We start from the raw sequence: 16408 nt of genomic DNA on the forward strand, positions 1-16408 counted from the left end.
ATGTCATAGCTCAAGTTGAACCCCAGCCTACAACATGTGCGGCATTCATTGATCTGGCCTTGCGTCTGGATCACAGGTTACGGGAAAGAAGAGGAGAACAAGGAAGAAAAGACAGACCGTTACTCCTGGGAGACAAAACAACTAGTGGGGAAAAGCATGAAGGCAAAGCAGAACCCATGGAAATCGGAGTGGTACGAGCGTCACTGACGGCGACGGAAAGGGAACATCGCCGAAAGTTCGGTCTCTGTCTTTATTGCGGGAAAAAAGGACACTTCCTGCGGGAATGCCCGGTGAAACCTAAGGGAGGGCGCTATCGTACAGGGCCAGCAGCGGTATCCACTATTGACAAGGGGTCGGAAAACTCCAACGCTTGAGTTCAAACGAAGGGAGGAACTCGAGCACACACTTCATCCCTTCTGTGACCGACAGGGACTCCGCAGGAAACCATTTGTTCTTTCTAGAAATGGAATTATGGATAGACCATGAACCAAAGAACATCCGAGCCATGATAGATTCAGGGGCAACAGGTTGTTTTATGGACTTGGCAGAAGCTCGTAAATTGGGGGTGTCCCCAGTCACAAAATCCGTACCTGAAGCCGTGTTTGCAGTAGACGGTCATGAATTGGAATCCGGTCCCATCAATCAACATACTCCGGAATACGAACTGTGGTATGAGGGTTACCATAAGGAAAGGCTTTCTTTCAATCTCATCCAGGCCCCTACGTATGGTGTAATATTGGGACTCCCTTGGCTGAAGAAGCATGAACCAGTTATTCGGTGGATGGAACAGTCCTTGGAATTCACCTCCCCTTATTGCCAGGAACACTGCCTAGGAGAGACTCCTCGACCTTCCAAGGTGTTGGCAGTAACCCACAGTGTTTCGACCGCTGCCGAAAAGGAGGTGGTATTACCTGGTTGCTACCAGGAATTTGAGGAGGTTTTCAGCAAAGTGAAAGCAGAAGCTCTCCCTCCCCACAGGGAATACGATTGCCGTATCGATTTAACACCTGGGTCTGTCGTTCCCTGTGGCAGGATCTATGCTCTATCGGTACCCGAAACAGAACATCTTCGGGAATATCTGGACAACCTTCTTGCTTTGGGTTTCATTCGTCCTTCCAGGTCTCCAGCGGCGTCCCCGCTATTCTTCATCCCGAAGGCGAATGGGGAATTACGTTGTTGCATTGACTATAGGGCTCTTAATGCAATAACTATAAAAAATCTGTATCCGTTGCCATTGATACCGGTGTTGTTGGAGCAGGTGAGATTAGCCAAGATCTACACGAAATTGGACTTGAGAGGGGCTTACCATTTAGTGCGCATCCGAAGCGGCGATGAATGGAAGACCGCTTTTAAAACTAGGTATGGCCTCTTTGAGTATATGGTGATGCCCTTTGGGCTCTGTAATGCCCCTGCCTCTTTCCAATTCTTCCTTAACGAGGTATTAAGAGAATTCCTGGACATATTCGTAGTCGTCTACATAGACGACATCTTGATCTATTCTGATGGCGAACCAGAACACCAACAACACGTGTGCCGAGTGCTGCAGGCCCTTCAACGCAACCAATTGTACTGCAAACTAACAAAGTGCGAGTTTCATGTTACCACAGTTGAGTTCCTAGGAGTTATGCTCACACCATCTGGACAAGTAATGGCAGACAGAAAGGTACGTGCCATTGTGGATTGGCCTAGACCCGCATGTGTCAGAGACATCCAGAAGCTCCTAGGATTCGCAAACTTCTACCGGAGGTTCATCTCGCACTTCTCGGACATGGTAACCCCACTCACCAGATTGACACGAAAGAACACCCCTTTCGTGTGGGGCTTGGCTGAGCAAAACGCTTTCGACCGATTAAAGATTGCATTCACTTCTGCACCTGTGTTAACCCATGCTGATCCATCACTCCCTTTTGTGGTGGAAGCGGATGCATCCGATGTAGCAGTCGGGGCGGTTCTCTCGCAAAGGAACGGGAGTACAGGACATCTCCATCCCATCGCTTTCATGTCTCGGAAATTGAATACCGCCGAACGTAACTACACTATAGCGGAAAAGGAGCTTCTAGCAATTAAGGACGTCTTCACCGAATGGAGGCATTGGTTGATGGGCGCTTCTCAGCGAATTACGGTGTATACGGACCACCGTAACCTACAGTTTCTGCGAGCGGCACGCCATCTCACCCCTAGGCAACTTCGATGGATGCTTTTTTTCTCTGAATATCACTTTGTAGTTACGTTCCGCCCAGGATGTGATAACCGAAAGGCGGATGCTCTCACACGGCAAGACAACAACCCAGCAGTGGCAGCATCCCCAGAGACTAGCATCATCGAACCTCAGAAGGTGATAGGAGTGATACGCACCGACGAATTCCTCCATAAAGTCAAGAAAGGAATCCAAACTTTCGCATGGAAGACATGGCTTCGCCTTCATCCGGAATGGAGGATCCGTCAGGGATTGCCGAGAAAAGGACTTCAGTTGCTTCTTCCCACACTAGCCTTGAGACAACAAGCCTTCCAGTGGTGTCACGATCTGCCATGTGCTGGACACACAGGAGGGAAGAAGACCTTGGAGAAACTGTTACGAACCTATTGGTGGCCCACCATCCGTCCAGATGTGTTTGCTTGGGTTCAGAGGTGTGTCATCTGTTCGCAGGCTAAGAGCGATCACCGTCCCACACAAGGGCTTTTGCAAACCATGCCCACTCCTGAGAGTCCCTGGGAGAGCTTTTCTGTGGATTTCGTAGTTGGTCTCCCTAAAGATAAAGGCATGACTGCGATAATTGTAGTGGTGGATTACTTAACAAAAATGGGTCACTTCATTGCCTGTAAAGGGGTTCCCACAGCTAGTCAGCTTGCCCATTTACTACTCCTCCATATCATCCGGTTGCATGGATTACCCAAGGTTATTGTGTCGGACAGAGGGGCCCAATTTACGGCTCGATTTTGGAAGGTCTGGTGTGACAGGTTGGGCATTGCCTCGTCCTTGTCCACCAGCTTTCATCCCCAAACGGACGGGCAGACCGAAAGGTTGAATCAAACCCTGAAACAGTACCTAAGGTGTTTCGTGGATACCACTACTGAGGCTTGGGTGGACTGGCTGTGGACGGCCGAGGTTGCATATAATGATGCTACCCATTCCTCCACTTCATACACCCCATTTTTCTGTTCCTATGGGTTTCACCCTAGATTCGCTCCCTTGAGTGTGTCGGTCGCTGAGGCACCTATCCCGCAGCTGCAGACTAGATTGGTGCAGTTGAGGACAACCGTGCGACAAGCAAGGAGAAATTTAGAGCATGCGAAACTGAAGTACAAGGCACAAGCCGACAAACATCGGAGGGGTGGTCCGGAGTATAGGAAAGGGGATTGGGTGTGGTTGTCCACTCGTAATATCCGTTTCCGCAAGTATAGCGTGTTTAACCCCCGCTTCATAGGCCCTTACCAAGTGATTCGCCATATCAACCCAGTGGCGGTGAAACTGAGACTTCCTACTCATTTCAGGATACATCCAGTGTTCCATGTCTCACTGCTCAAACCGGCGAGATGTCTCCGTTCGAAAACCCCTGCGCCTGTGAGAGTGCAACAGGACGTTGAGTATGAGGTACGGCGCATCTTGGATGCCCGTAGAGTGCGAGGCAAACTCCAGTACTTGGTATCCTGGAAAGGTTATGGACCAGAGGAGGACTCCTAGGAGCCTGTGGGGGCTGTGCATGCACCTAGACTGGTGCGGCAGTTCCATTCGCTCCATCCCGGTAAGCCTGGTGGCAGTCAGTGAGTTTTGTGTGAGGGGGCGTTCTGTCAGGATTCCCCGGCCGCTGGTAGATCACTGACTGCAACGAGCGCGGGCGAGAAACTCACCACAAACTACAAATCCCATGATCCTTTGCGCGGCGCGCTGGACTGACGCTGCGCGACCAAATGGAATAACAGGGTGCTTGCAGAGGGAGACGCTGCCGTTTATTCCTCTTGGAGAGCTAGCGGTGCTTGCAGTTCCTGTGTACTTTGTGGTGTCCTTTCGAGGTGAGCGGAGAATAGCTCACAGCTTTCGTTGATCCGTTGTTCCGGCTGGAACAGCTCAGGAAATCGCCCGCTCTGGCGAGATGTGTTCCTGAGGTCTCATCTCTAATATTGTGGAATACTCCGGTGGGGCTTAGGAAGCGCCCGTTGTGTCTACAGTATCCCCTGGCTTTACGGATTACTTAGGAGGGGCTTAGGAAGCGCCCGAATCCTGAGCAGGGAACGTGTTGTCAGGTTTTCTGTTACCAAAGGGGGGTGCTGGTGTTGCGGTGCTTCAACCGGAAGTGCTGTGCTCATTTGGTTTCTGCTCCAATACGATTACTAGGAGTGGGAAGTTCCTACCATTGCAGGACACCTAGGCTTAGGTGCCGCATTCTCTTCAAGGAACCTCCTTTATCGCAGTTTGGTGCATGCAGAGAAGCATCTGCATAGACGCTGTGTTTTTGTTTCACTTTGGGCAATTGTGTTCTTGCTTTGATGGTATCAGGAACTGTCTTGATAACTTATTATAGGGGATGACTTGTTTGCTTATTACACTGACCTTAGATATTGCAAACCATCCATCTCCTCGGAGGGGGGAATTGCCTATCAGTAAGAACACACCAAACAAGGAGTGATAAGTAACTGTTTGTTTCTAGTAGGCATCCTGGTATTCTACATCCTCATATTGGGTAGGTGTACATCCATCACATATGCTCATCTAGATATTGTGAAAGGGAGAGAGCAGTGGGGTATTGATGTTTTCTTTTGCTGTGTTTTCTAGTAGGAACACCAGGGGACGTAGAAGAGCCTTGTATATCACCCCTTGTATCCGCATACCTGCAGGTTATTGCAGGTGAGGAAAGGAGTAACACAGTGTATAAAGTAGTTACAGCTGAGGGTCTTCTGCCACTCATCCCTTGCTTTCTCCATCTGCAGGTGTCGGTTCCAGTTGCCCAGCTGTTCCCCTCCGGACCTATCTTTTTCCCCCGCTTGATCTCCTTAATAGTCTGTGACAACATTAGCCAGACTTGGGATGATCTAGAGGTGGGCCCCCTTTATTGCATCAATCCAATCCCGAGGAGCAACCACGACAGGCTTGACAGCAGCATTTGGTGTGCTGGCAAAATAAATCTGTCAATGAAATTCTGCGATATGCAAAATATTGTAATGATGAAATTGAGACGAGGCAGAAAAAACGGAAGGAGAAATTGATGGTAGCACATTTGAATGCTGCACAGAGAGGAATACAAAATGTATAGTTTACCGTAAATACCCCTTCAATGCAGGGAGTATATCAACAATGAATACTGGTGATGCAGGGAGGAGGGGGATTTTAGGCACAAGGTAGAGGTTGAGGCATTCTGATAGATCTGAGCACTGGTATTGATGTAGCTATATTGAAGAAGTCTAATTGGCTTCATTATTGCAAAAGGTTTGGGCATTGGGAGCATGAATATCGTCTTAATCCTGCAAATTCTGTAAATGAGGGCTAGATTACAGGGGCTGGTACACCTCGGAATATTCCTATGCAGCAACAAAACGTACCCAGACCAAGATCTCAGAATGTTACCGGATCACAAGCTCCAGTGATGCAGGTTCCCCAGACTCCAATGCCACAGCAGGATTCAGGTGGTCCTTCATTTTCTACAAATAAGGTCCCAAATATGAATCAGAATGTGGCACAGAATGTTAATTCATATCAGCAATTTCACTTGTTTGTCATGGACAGAACTAGAGGCATCCATCAGTCCGACTGACTGTGCCTGAGGGGAGAGGAAGATTGCGTAATTGTCACAGTCTTGGAGGTAGACCAGAGTGGCCCATTTGTAGATGGTGAGGTAAAGAGGCACTATGTTGTACTTTTGGTCTACACTTGTGCTACTCATTCTACTGCACAGTGGACATTCCAAACCTATCCCTCTCGGGAAAGACTACCCAAGTTGTGGGCATTGCTAATCAACAAATGAGAAACCCAATCTCTGAAGAAATACCTGTAAAGATAGTGAGTTCTTTAATTTATTTTTTATCCTCATTCACCTTAGGTTTAACCTCTAGGATCTCGCTTCATGAACACCTTGCCTTGGAAGATTATTTATACCTAAGGCATAGAATCCCATTATATTCTCCTTAAATTTATGCCCTGGCCTTCCAGACCGATTTGCAGAACATAAGAAAGAAGTAGAGACCAGGAAAAGGCATAATCATTGAACCTTACCCTATTACACATTGTTTCCATAGATCTCTATCCATTTAACTCCATCCATTTTAGTGCTGGGGTCCAAAATTAATTTCTCTTTCTCGCTAGTGCTCTATCTAACTTGATGGTATATTTAATAAACTTTACCCAGTCTGGTCCAATTTTTACAAATCTCCTTCTGGGCAAGGAGTATTAAATAGAAGATCAATTTTTTTATCATTCGTCAGACTTTCATGTTGTGATAATACCCCAATGATTATACGATGTAAACTTACCTAGAATGCCATATCAAGAATGGTTGTCATACACTAATCACATTGCCCCAGAATTTTTGGATCGCTGGACATTCCATAAACATGTGGACATCATCAGTTTTTCCTAGACTGTATTTTGCACATCTCGGCATTCTTTTGTTACCCAACTTCGGTAGTTTTAGAGGGATCCAATATACCCTGTGTAAACAAAAGAGGTGGTTTCTCCTTAAATTGGCAGCATAGACTGTGGAGTAAAGAGTATTAAAAGATACTTGTCATAAGGCTTCTGGCAGCATCCCTGGATAGCGACTTTCCCACAGCTCATCTCGCAGTCCGAACCACTCCCAGACACTGAAAATGAGGAGGATCAAGTGGAGCATGACTGTCTTGATGTCACTGAACTATGCACCAAGCCTCGACCTGATATACAGGATGAGCCACTGTTCAAATATGATTGCATAATGTTTGTGGATGGATCATGTTTACGAGACCATGAAGGAAATTTGAGAGATGTTTATGCAGCGTGTACTGTTTTGGGAGTGGTGGAAGCCGCTGGGTTATAAGGAGTAGCCTCCACGCAAGTGGCTAAACTGATTGCTCTTACTAGATCATGTTGTGTCTCAGATCGGTTGAGAGTGACTGTATTTAGGGATAGTCAGTATCGCTTTGGTGTGGTTCATGATTTTGGACAGTTATGGTCTCAGAGAGGATTCATGAGATCATCAGAGTCCCCCTTTCGAAATGGTGAACAAGTGAGAAAATTGTTGGAGGCTTTGCAATTACCTTTGCAAGTTGCTGTCGTGTAGTGTGCAAGGGAGATGATTACATGACTCTCTGCAACAGATATGCCAATGAGGTTGCTAAATACTGTACTTACAATGCTTGCAATTTAATGGAGAGTATGTAAATGAGGGAACAGATGAGGCCAATTATAACCTTTTGCTTAAAGTCGCTAATACCTGGAAAGAAGGTAAATGCTTGCAAGAGGAAGTGACAGAGTCAGAACAACAGAGTTGGGTGAATTCAGGTTGTGTTAAAAGGGATAAGGATGAAATCTGGGTTTCAATTGATGGCAGACCTGTGTTGCCAAACAGTTTGATACCTCCAATGGCATGACATTACCACAGCTTGACACATGTAGGGAGAGATGCTATCATGAGATTGTTTTGGTAGATGTGGTTTAACACAACGTTCAGGCTTCCCAAAGTGTGCCCTTTAACGTCATTGAAATGGACAGATGCTTTGCTGTTTGCGCAGCATACCTCATTGTAGAATAGGACTGTCTCCTCATGAGATCACCATGGGAACGGCAATGAGATTGCCAACTGCGCCTGCCAATGCATTGGTTAAGATCACAGATGACTTGGTACTGGGCTACCGTAAAGGACTTGCTGACGTGATGTGTTCTGTCTCACCAGGTTGAAACTGCTACAGAGTTGCAACATCATAAGCAGTGCCATGACCTTAGTCCCAGAGATTGGGTCTTGGTGAAAAAGCACGTTTGAAGATCATGCTTGGAGTCTCAGCCCCATCAAGTCATTCTAGTGACTACAACTGCTGTGAAGTGTGGAGGTCTCCCTAATTGGATTCATGCTGCTCGTACTAGACGGGTTCAGTGTCCCCTCGATGAAGTAACAACCCTCTCCCAGAAGATCAGAGATGGTCGTGAGACAACGAGAGCAGGTTAGTCAAGCTGCGGGGATCAGTCAGCAACTGAAATAGCACCTGATCAGCCTGAGGAGGATCTTAGAGAACTGGATGGTGAAACTGGAAAAGAAGAAATAAGCCCAGCAGTAGTTGTGGAACCTGATTCAGACCCGGATGAAGCGCCAAGTGTTAAGGAACCTGGAGGAGCTGCTGAAAAACGTTGGCCGAGGAGGCAGGAGAGGGGGAGACAGGTTCCACGCTGAGAAAATGGTCTTCCAAGTATCCCAGAAGAAACAGAAGATTCAGATCTAAGTGAAGGAGGTGAAGAGTCAGTACTAAGAAGATCTAAGAGAGTGAAAGTACAGAGTCGCACTTACGCATCTATTGAATGGACATACTTCCTCAAAAAGGACAGGGAGAACAACTTTTGGGAATTCTGGAATTACTTTGAAAACTCATTTGATACTACAGGAACTTGATCTCCAAATCAAACTTTTCTTTAAATTTCCTTTATTGACAAGACTGAGTGCATTGAGACATCTTATTTGTGCTGTAACTGAAATTCTCTTTTTGGATGCAAATGAATTTCTTGTGCTAGTTGATGAACTAAAGAATTTCAATCTTGGTCCGATAGTGAATAAAATTGAACGGCATATTACCAAAGACATTTTGTAATTTGTAGGGAAGAAAGACGAGTACCATGGCATAGCTGCAGGAGCGTAAGGTTCTCCTTTAGAAGAACACGAAGTAGGGCTAAGGAAGTCTCACAAAGACCCTGTATATATCTGGATATTATTTGGACATTGCTTTTGCCGTTTGGACAGGTGGAAGTCGACAGAGGTGACTCTGCAGCTGCTATATTCCTCCCTAGAATTTGAATCTAATGTAGAAATGGAAGCCAATATCAATATTTATAATACTACTACTAAGCGTAGATACATCATAACAGGAATATTTATAGCTGTATTTGTTGTACTAATATTTGTACATACTGGGTTATAGTCAGTCGTATATCAGACAGTAGAAGTAAGCCTACTACATCACATCCTAGAGATAGAGATCAGTGAGTATGGGGAGTTGAAGAGTTACACACAGATGCGTCTAGAGGGGACTATACTTCAAATGTTTATTTTTGGTTGCTTTATGAATATGTAGATACTATGAATGCTGATGATTGGTATGTCTGTACCCAATTACCTGCTTCTGTTTCAGAGGGTATAACCTATCACCTTTGACATATGGGATTTCTTGTAGTCTCTTCTTTTTATGCACTGGGTAGTTTTGACTAGTATTTTTTGAATTATAATATTGTTCTTTCACAAATTTCCCGTATCAAATAATTAAATAAGAATCCTTATTTTAAGGGTGCTGTGTTTGCGGGGAAATATGTCACTAATACCTTAGACACTATATATGCTGAGACATAATTTGACTTGTATATTGTTTGAAGTGGAAAATCATTTTTTTTATTTAGTTGAGGATAGGTGGAGGAAATTGAAGTCACAAACTGAAGAATTCAGAAGTCTTAATTATCACAAGTGTAGTATTGAAGAAAAGGAACACCAAGAGAATGGCAGTATAAGGGAAAGTAGTTCATACATGTTGATCAATGTTATTTTGATCCATTGTTTTTAGGAGAAAGTGACTGTGAGCATGTTTGTTTGAAGCTAGGCATCCTCGTTACCCGGAATTACAAGATCAGATGATTCCTAGGGTTTATTTCATTTTGGACAGAATTAGTATTTCAAGCTGCCACATTGATGGCATGGCACTTGTTATTTAGGTATAGTGTTTCCAAAGATTTAACATGTTGAACATTTAAAGATCCTGTTTGGGAAAAGAATCAAGATCAAAAAGAGGTACTAGTGCAGCAGACGTATTAGGAGACATTTTTGGTGCTATAATTGTGTCTGTGGGTGAAGTTTTGAATAATATAAAAATTAGAAAGTTATTTACTATTGTGGATTAGTTAGCCACCAGTACTGCAAATTGTTTCTGCTTGTATATACAGAGATAATAGCAATCAGGTCTATGGTTTTGCTGAATCAGAAACAGTTGGGACATTTAACAATGAACGTGAACGTTGTTTGCAGTATATTTTTCCCTTTTGCAGGTGCACACCAAAGCATTCTTAGTTAGTGAAAGAACATTGGGGCATATTATCAAGCCTGTGCGCTAAAATTATCGCCGCTTTATCGGCCGAAAACGGCCGATAAAGCGGCGATAATGGGCTTGATAATATGCTCTATGGAATTCCAATCGAAGCCCATGTTAGATGTGAAGACATCTAACATGGGCTTCGATTGGAATTCCATAGAGCATATTATCAAGCCCATTATCGCCGCTTTATCGGCCGTTTTCGGCCGATAAAGCGGCGATAATTTTAGCGCACAGGCTTGATAATATGCCCCATTGTATTTTAAGATAGTGAGGCGATGAAGAACTGGCATGGTCAATTACATTTAATGAGAAGAACAAGGGAGTGTGTAGTATTTTGAAAGCAGCCTCCAGGCTTTAATAGGATTTGATTGAAGTTTATTCTTGACAGAAGATCTCATCCATCCAGGTTACACCAGTCATAACGGTCACCAACACTGTCTACAGTTCCCCTGCACTATGAAATATATACATTCTAACCTATGGTGCAATAGGGACCATATAAGTGGGGAAGGATAAACAATCTCACATACCACAGAGAAGAGATTGCAGGATGCTACACATCTCCCTTCTTCAACAAACTATGTACATACATTATAATGACTTTAACACAATAATATTCATACATATTCATTAAGGTAACAAGGACATTTGGTCAGTCTAGAAGACCGTCGGGCACTCCTCATAGCATGACAGTCTTGTGGTTGCGGACTATGTGAAGAGGTAGAATTGGTTACATCAGAATACTCCTCACCATTTAAGTTACTCAATTGGTTAGATTTACTTCTCACCAATGCCACTCTATTGAGATTCCAAACCCGATGGTCTTGTGTCTTCACAGCGTTGCTGAAGACTTTGATGACAACCATGGGTTCAAGATATTTCGAATTAGTATTACCAATAAAACCTGGCCGCTTGATCGCTACTAAATCTCCTATTTTAACCTTCAATTTCTTGACAGATTTTTTTTGTCAAAGTAACTTTTCCTTTGCAAAGCTTTTTGTTTTTCTCTCAATTGCACTTTCTCACCATCACTCACACATTCTCTCCCCTTGGAAAACATTAATTGTTGACCTAATAGGGCTCAAGAGGAGTGTTGGGTACTCTACCACAAAAGAGTAAGAAAGGTTTCTTTCCTGTAGTGGAATGGGGTGTCAATCTGTGTTATTCTACTTCTCTGAGTACTTCCCTTCTCCACTCCAGATAAAGACTTAGCCATGGTAAGGGTCTCTTTCAGGACTCTGTTAAACCTCTCCACCATCCCATTTGCCTCGGGGTGATAAAGAGGACATGTTTTATGCATAATAACATTAGATGACAGAAAAAGTTCCATCTCTTTAGAGATTAACTGGACATCATTGTGCGTTAACATAGTCCTAAGAAACCCTTCTCTAGAAAACAGCTTTCTTAACCGCATGCGTGCGGGCGGAATTCCGCCCGTACGCTGAGTTTTTTAAAAACGCATGTTACGTGACGAGCTGGGCTCGTCATGAGCGTGCGAGGAGGCTACCTCATGACGAGCCCAGCTCGTCATCAGCGTCGAAGGGGTTAAACATTTGATGACGTTCCCAGTGTCAACATTGGACAAGAAAAACACCTCTGGCCAACGAGAATACATATCTATTACCACCAAGAGAAACACCTGAGAACCATTGTCATAAATGGGACCCAAAATGTCCAACGCAATATGTTCCCAAGGATGCTTGGGTCGTTTCCTTAAAATCATGGGTTGCACTCTAGGTGATTTAGATTTGTCACTTATGTTACAAGGAACACACTCACGTATCTCTCGCTCAATTAACTTGTTCATACCTGGCCACCAGTATAATAAACGTAACCTTTCTTTAGTTTTGGTAACTCCAGCATGGGTGACATGGGCGAGATTTATCAAATCGTTCCTGAGATTCATAGGAGGAACCAACTTGGTACCACGAAACAAAATATTTCTATCAACGGATAATTCATCTCTCACACACCAAAAGAGCTTAATCGCTTCGGATCCCATTTTGATACTTGTCCAGCTACGCTGCAAGAAAGACATTACTTCTTTGAGGGTCACATCAAGGTCAATTTCATGACACCATTTTTCTTCTGTTATGTGGGCCAGATCTAATGCACACACCCAGTCGCAGCCCACCTCTATTTCACCCTCATCCGGATTCTCACCAGAAACTAGGCGTGAAAGGACATCAGCTATTCTATTTTCAATTTGTGGGATGTACTTGAGGGAAAAAGAATATTCCTGAAGTCCTGTGATCCACTTAGTTATGCGACTAGAAATTAAATCCAGACCTTTCTTATCAAAAATCTCGATTAATGGTTTGTGGTCAGTTTTGATCTCAAAGTCTACACCCCACAAGAACTTCTTAAGTTTTTTTTACTGCCCAAAAAACCGCAAGAGATTCCCACTGAACTATGGAATAGCGAGTCTCGGGATCCCTCAAACTTCTAGACAGAAACATGATGGTTTTCATACCATGTGGACCTTGCTGTTGTAATACAGCCCCCAAACCCTTCTCACTTGCATCAGTGGTAAGAATCGATTTAAGCCTAGTGTCGAAACTCTGCAAGAAAGGTGAATTACACAAGCTTTCCTTGATTCGAGAGAATTCTTCCTCACACATCTCCGACCAAACAAAACTCCCGCCTTTTTTTAATAAAGACGTAATATTGGTTGTTAAATCTGCAAAACCTTTAACAAATTTTGCATAATATTCGATCATGCCCAAAAAACTCAGAAGTTCCTCTTTAGAGGATGGAACATGCATGTTACGGATCATGGTCATTAAATCGTCTTAAGGTCTGACTTCATTCCTAGTAATGCTGTGGCCAAGATAACTTACAGAGCCAGCTCTAAACTTGCACTTCTCTATTTTCATAGTGAGATTAGCTTCACACAATTTTGAAAGAACGGACCTCAGGCGTACATCATGTTCCTATACATTATCACCAAAAATGAGTATGTCATCCTGGTAAATGCATACACCATCCAGATTATTGTGTAGGAGTGTAGGATCTGCTTCTTATAGTCACCCCCACTTTTTGCTGATATTTACCCAGCCTAGCTGTTTCCTCTCTAAAATTATTCTATGTACTTTAGATACACTCCTGTTTGGTTACTGGGGTACCCTTATGAGTCCCTAGTATATGGTACACTAGGTACCAAGGGCATAGGTACCCCGGAGGCCTACCAGGTGCTGAAACATATATTATGCCACCCCTGGGCAGCCTTCCAAAATTACACCAAAGCTCTGTTACAGCAGCCTGTGTAAGGTGGTGTATGCACCCCTTACTTAGATATAAGTTCCCTATATCTACCTTATATCACTACACTTATAAACCTATCAGTCACCCCTATGGCAGGTCTAATCAATCCTGAAGGCAGGGTGCTGGGTTTTGTGTGAGAGGGTGCCCATGCATGAGCAGGTCCCTTCTCCAGCCTTTGGAATCTATTCTCCGGGGTTGTTCTGTGATGTTGCCAGACCATATACTGTTAAGTGCATTATAACCTCACGTAAATGCTAACTTTGGAATGGCTGCAAGGAAACATGTCGTGTTTGGTGTCAAACACTTTGGAATCATACCCCCCACCAGTCCTGGCGGCAGGGGTATGATTCCACCCTTCTAGAGGGAGCGACATGTACACACCGGTACACCCGGTCCAGTTTAAAAGAACCCTGGCATCACAAAATGGATGCCACAGCCACAGACACGAGTCTGGCCTCCCACTGCTGGATGAAACTCCAGCAGGGGAAGCCTGGACAATAGGTTTTCTGTCACAGGGAGGTGTCATCACCTCTCAGACAGGCTTTAATGTATTGGGGCTGGGTGGGGGCACTCCAAGAGTGCTTTGAAGTCAGCACTGGGGGCACATTTGGTGCCCCTGTGCATAGCCCAGTTCAAACCGGTTGAAGGGGCTACCAGCCCCTGCTCTGGCATGAAACTGGACAAAGGAAATGGGTGTAGCCACTCCTCTCTCCAAACTCTCCCATAGGTGGGTCCCCAGAGTTTGTACCACCCCTTCCTTTGGTATAAGATAGGAACCCCTGACTACAGGACTTTAGAGTACACCTGGATGAAACTCTGATACTGAATCCTGGAACTTCAACGATCTGCACGACGCTGAATGACTGGAGAATCTCCTTTGGAGTAAAGGAGTTACTCCCCTGCGTGGCATTCACCAAAGACGCATCTGACCGATTTGCATCTCCGAAGCTTCTGCCGGACTCCGAAGTATTTGCAACACGGGAGGTGAATTTCCAGACTTCCGAGAGACTGACCCGAGTTTCCAGCAAAGCTGAGACCTGTAGCCCTTGGGTACCGTGAAACCGGAACCCCTGGACACCATGCACATTTGCAAGTGCATCAGCTTCCCGAAAATCCTTGAGGCTGTGCATTGGGTTACTTGTAGCCCAGACCCTGAGCACCTTTTCCACTGAAGATTGCAGGCCTACACTCCACAAGTGTTCCGTGAGCCGTCCCTTTGTGTTTTTGCTGGAGATACCTTCGCGATCCCTGGTCCATCAACTGGTGGGTCCCTGAGAAGGCAACTTTGACTTTCCTTGGGCTTCCCTACTTGCTCCAGACATGCCCTGACTCTCCATTGCTTGGGGAGTCCCCTGGACCTTGCTGGTCTACACCAAAGAATCTTTTCTCTTCTTGCTGTTGCCACGGCTTGTTGTGTTCAATCTGAACACTGACACTGCAGCACTCAACATCCTTTGTGGGACAGCTTGAATCCAGCTCCAGGTCATTGTCATCGTCAACGCCTCCTGGTTCTCGTGGCTGATGAGTCAGGCCTCACCTCTTCAACCTGGAAAGACCTGACATTGGTGAGCATTCGTCTATCGTGCCCCTGGTCAGCATATCTACTTTGAAAATAAGATGTTTTGCGTTGAATGAAATACAATACAGATTAATCTGAACTCAATATACTTGGTTGTTCTTTGACTACATATATTTGAAAGGTATAACAATTATTGAGAATAGTGAAATAGATAGGAAGAGTTAAATTGATTTTCTCTTTATCTTGCTGTTTAGTTTATCTATTGATCCCGAGGCATTGTTTTTTTCGGATTGTATAGTTTAATATTTTGGCACTACGCCACTACACAAAGGGCTCAACTTGCCAGTCCTATTTGTGACAACCCTACGAGGATGTCATGGGTTAAGTCACCCAGTTAAGTACACAAAGTGTGGCCTGCATTAACACCTGCGGCCACGTACCACACTGCTGGATTCCCTTAGCAGACTATCTTCACTGGCAATGGATCCAGTGCCAGCCCCATGACATCTGCTGCTCCTCCTGGTCTCAGTTTCAGGGGGCGTTATGCTGCTGCGGCCGGTAGTCTCCTCACTGTCCCCCTCATAACCTGCACCAGTATTGGCAGCCTGAGTTGTTAGGAGCACTTCAAGTGCAGTTTTGACTTTGACAAGCCCCCTAGAGACATCACGGCTGCAGTGTGCCATCCCTTCCTGCATGGCTACGGAGCGCCTGCTGAGCAGAGAAGTGGCAATTGAGAGGCGGTTCACCGCCTTTGTATGGTTTTCCATCTTCGGCCTCTCCCTGCGCCGTGCCATCCTGTCCTCATCAAGTTTGTTGCACAGCAGCATCACTGACTGGGACATGTCTCTCATGCCCTCAGCCATCTCTTTCATGCCCTCAGCCAGCATGGAGGTCATAGTGCTGATGCCCTTCTCAATGTTCTGCGTGTTAGTATTCAGGTGTCTCATTTGCCGCTGTACAGATTGTATTGCCTTCCCTTGCAGGCGTTGAACCTTTACCATGATTGCCTCCAGCCCTGCAAATACACCATGCTCCTCACCCTGCAAAGGTGGACTGGGTTCCCTAGCCCTGCGGCATCTGGCACCTGTGTGTGATATCTCTGAGGTGGACTGCGACCCTGCATTACCACCATCCACTGGCACAGTCGAGATTTCTCCACCCCTGGTGTCTTCCAAGGACAACTCCATCTCTTGGAGTGTGGCAACTGCATGCCTCTTGTCACTGCCGGTGTTGTCGCTGCTGGTGATGCTGGCAGTGGTGGTGATGCTAGCAGTGGTGGTGATGCTGGCAGTGGTGGTGATGCTGGCAGTGGTGGTGATGTCGGTGGTGGTGGAGTGGTGTGCCCTGCACTTGCACTGGCCTCCTCCGATCTCGCCT

The sequence above is a fragment of the Lissotriton helveticus genome, chromosome 9, assembly GCF_964261635.1.
Source record: "Lissotriton helveticus chromosome 9, aLisHel1.1, whole genome shotgun sequence".
NCBI lineage: Eukaryota > Metazoa > Chordata > Amphibia > Caudata > Salamandridae > Lissotriton > Lissotriton helveticus.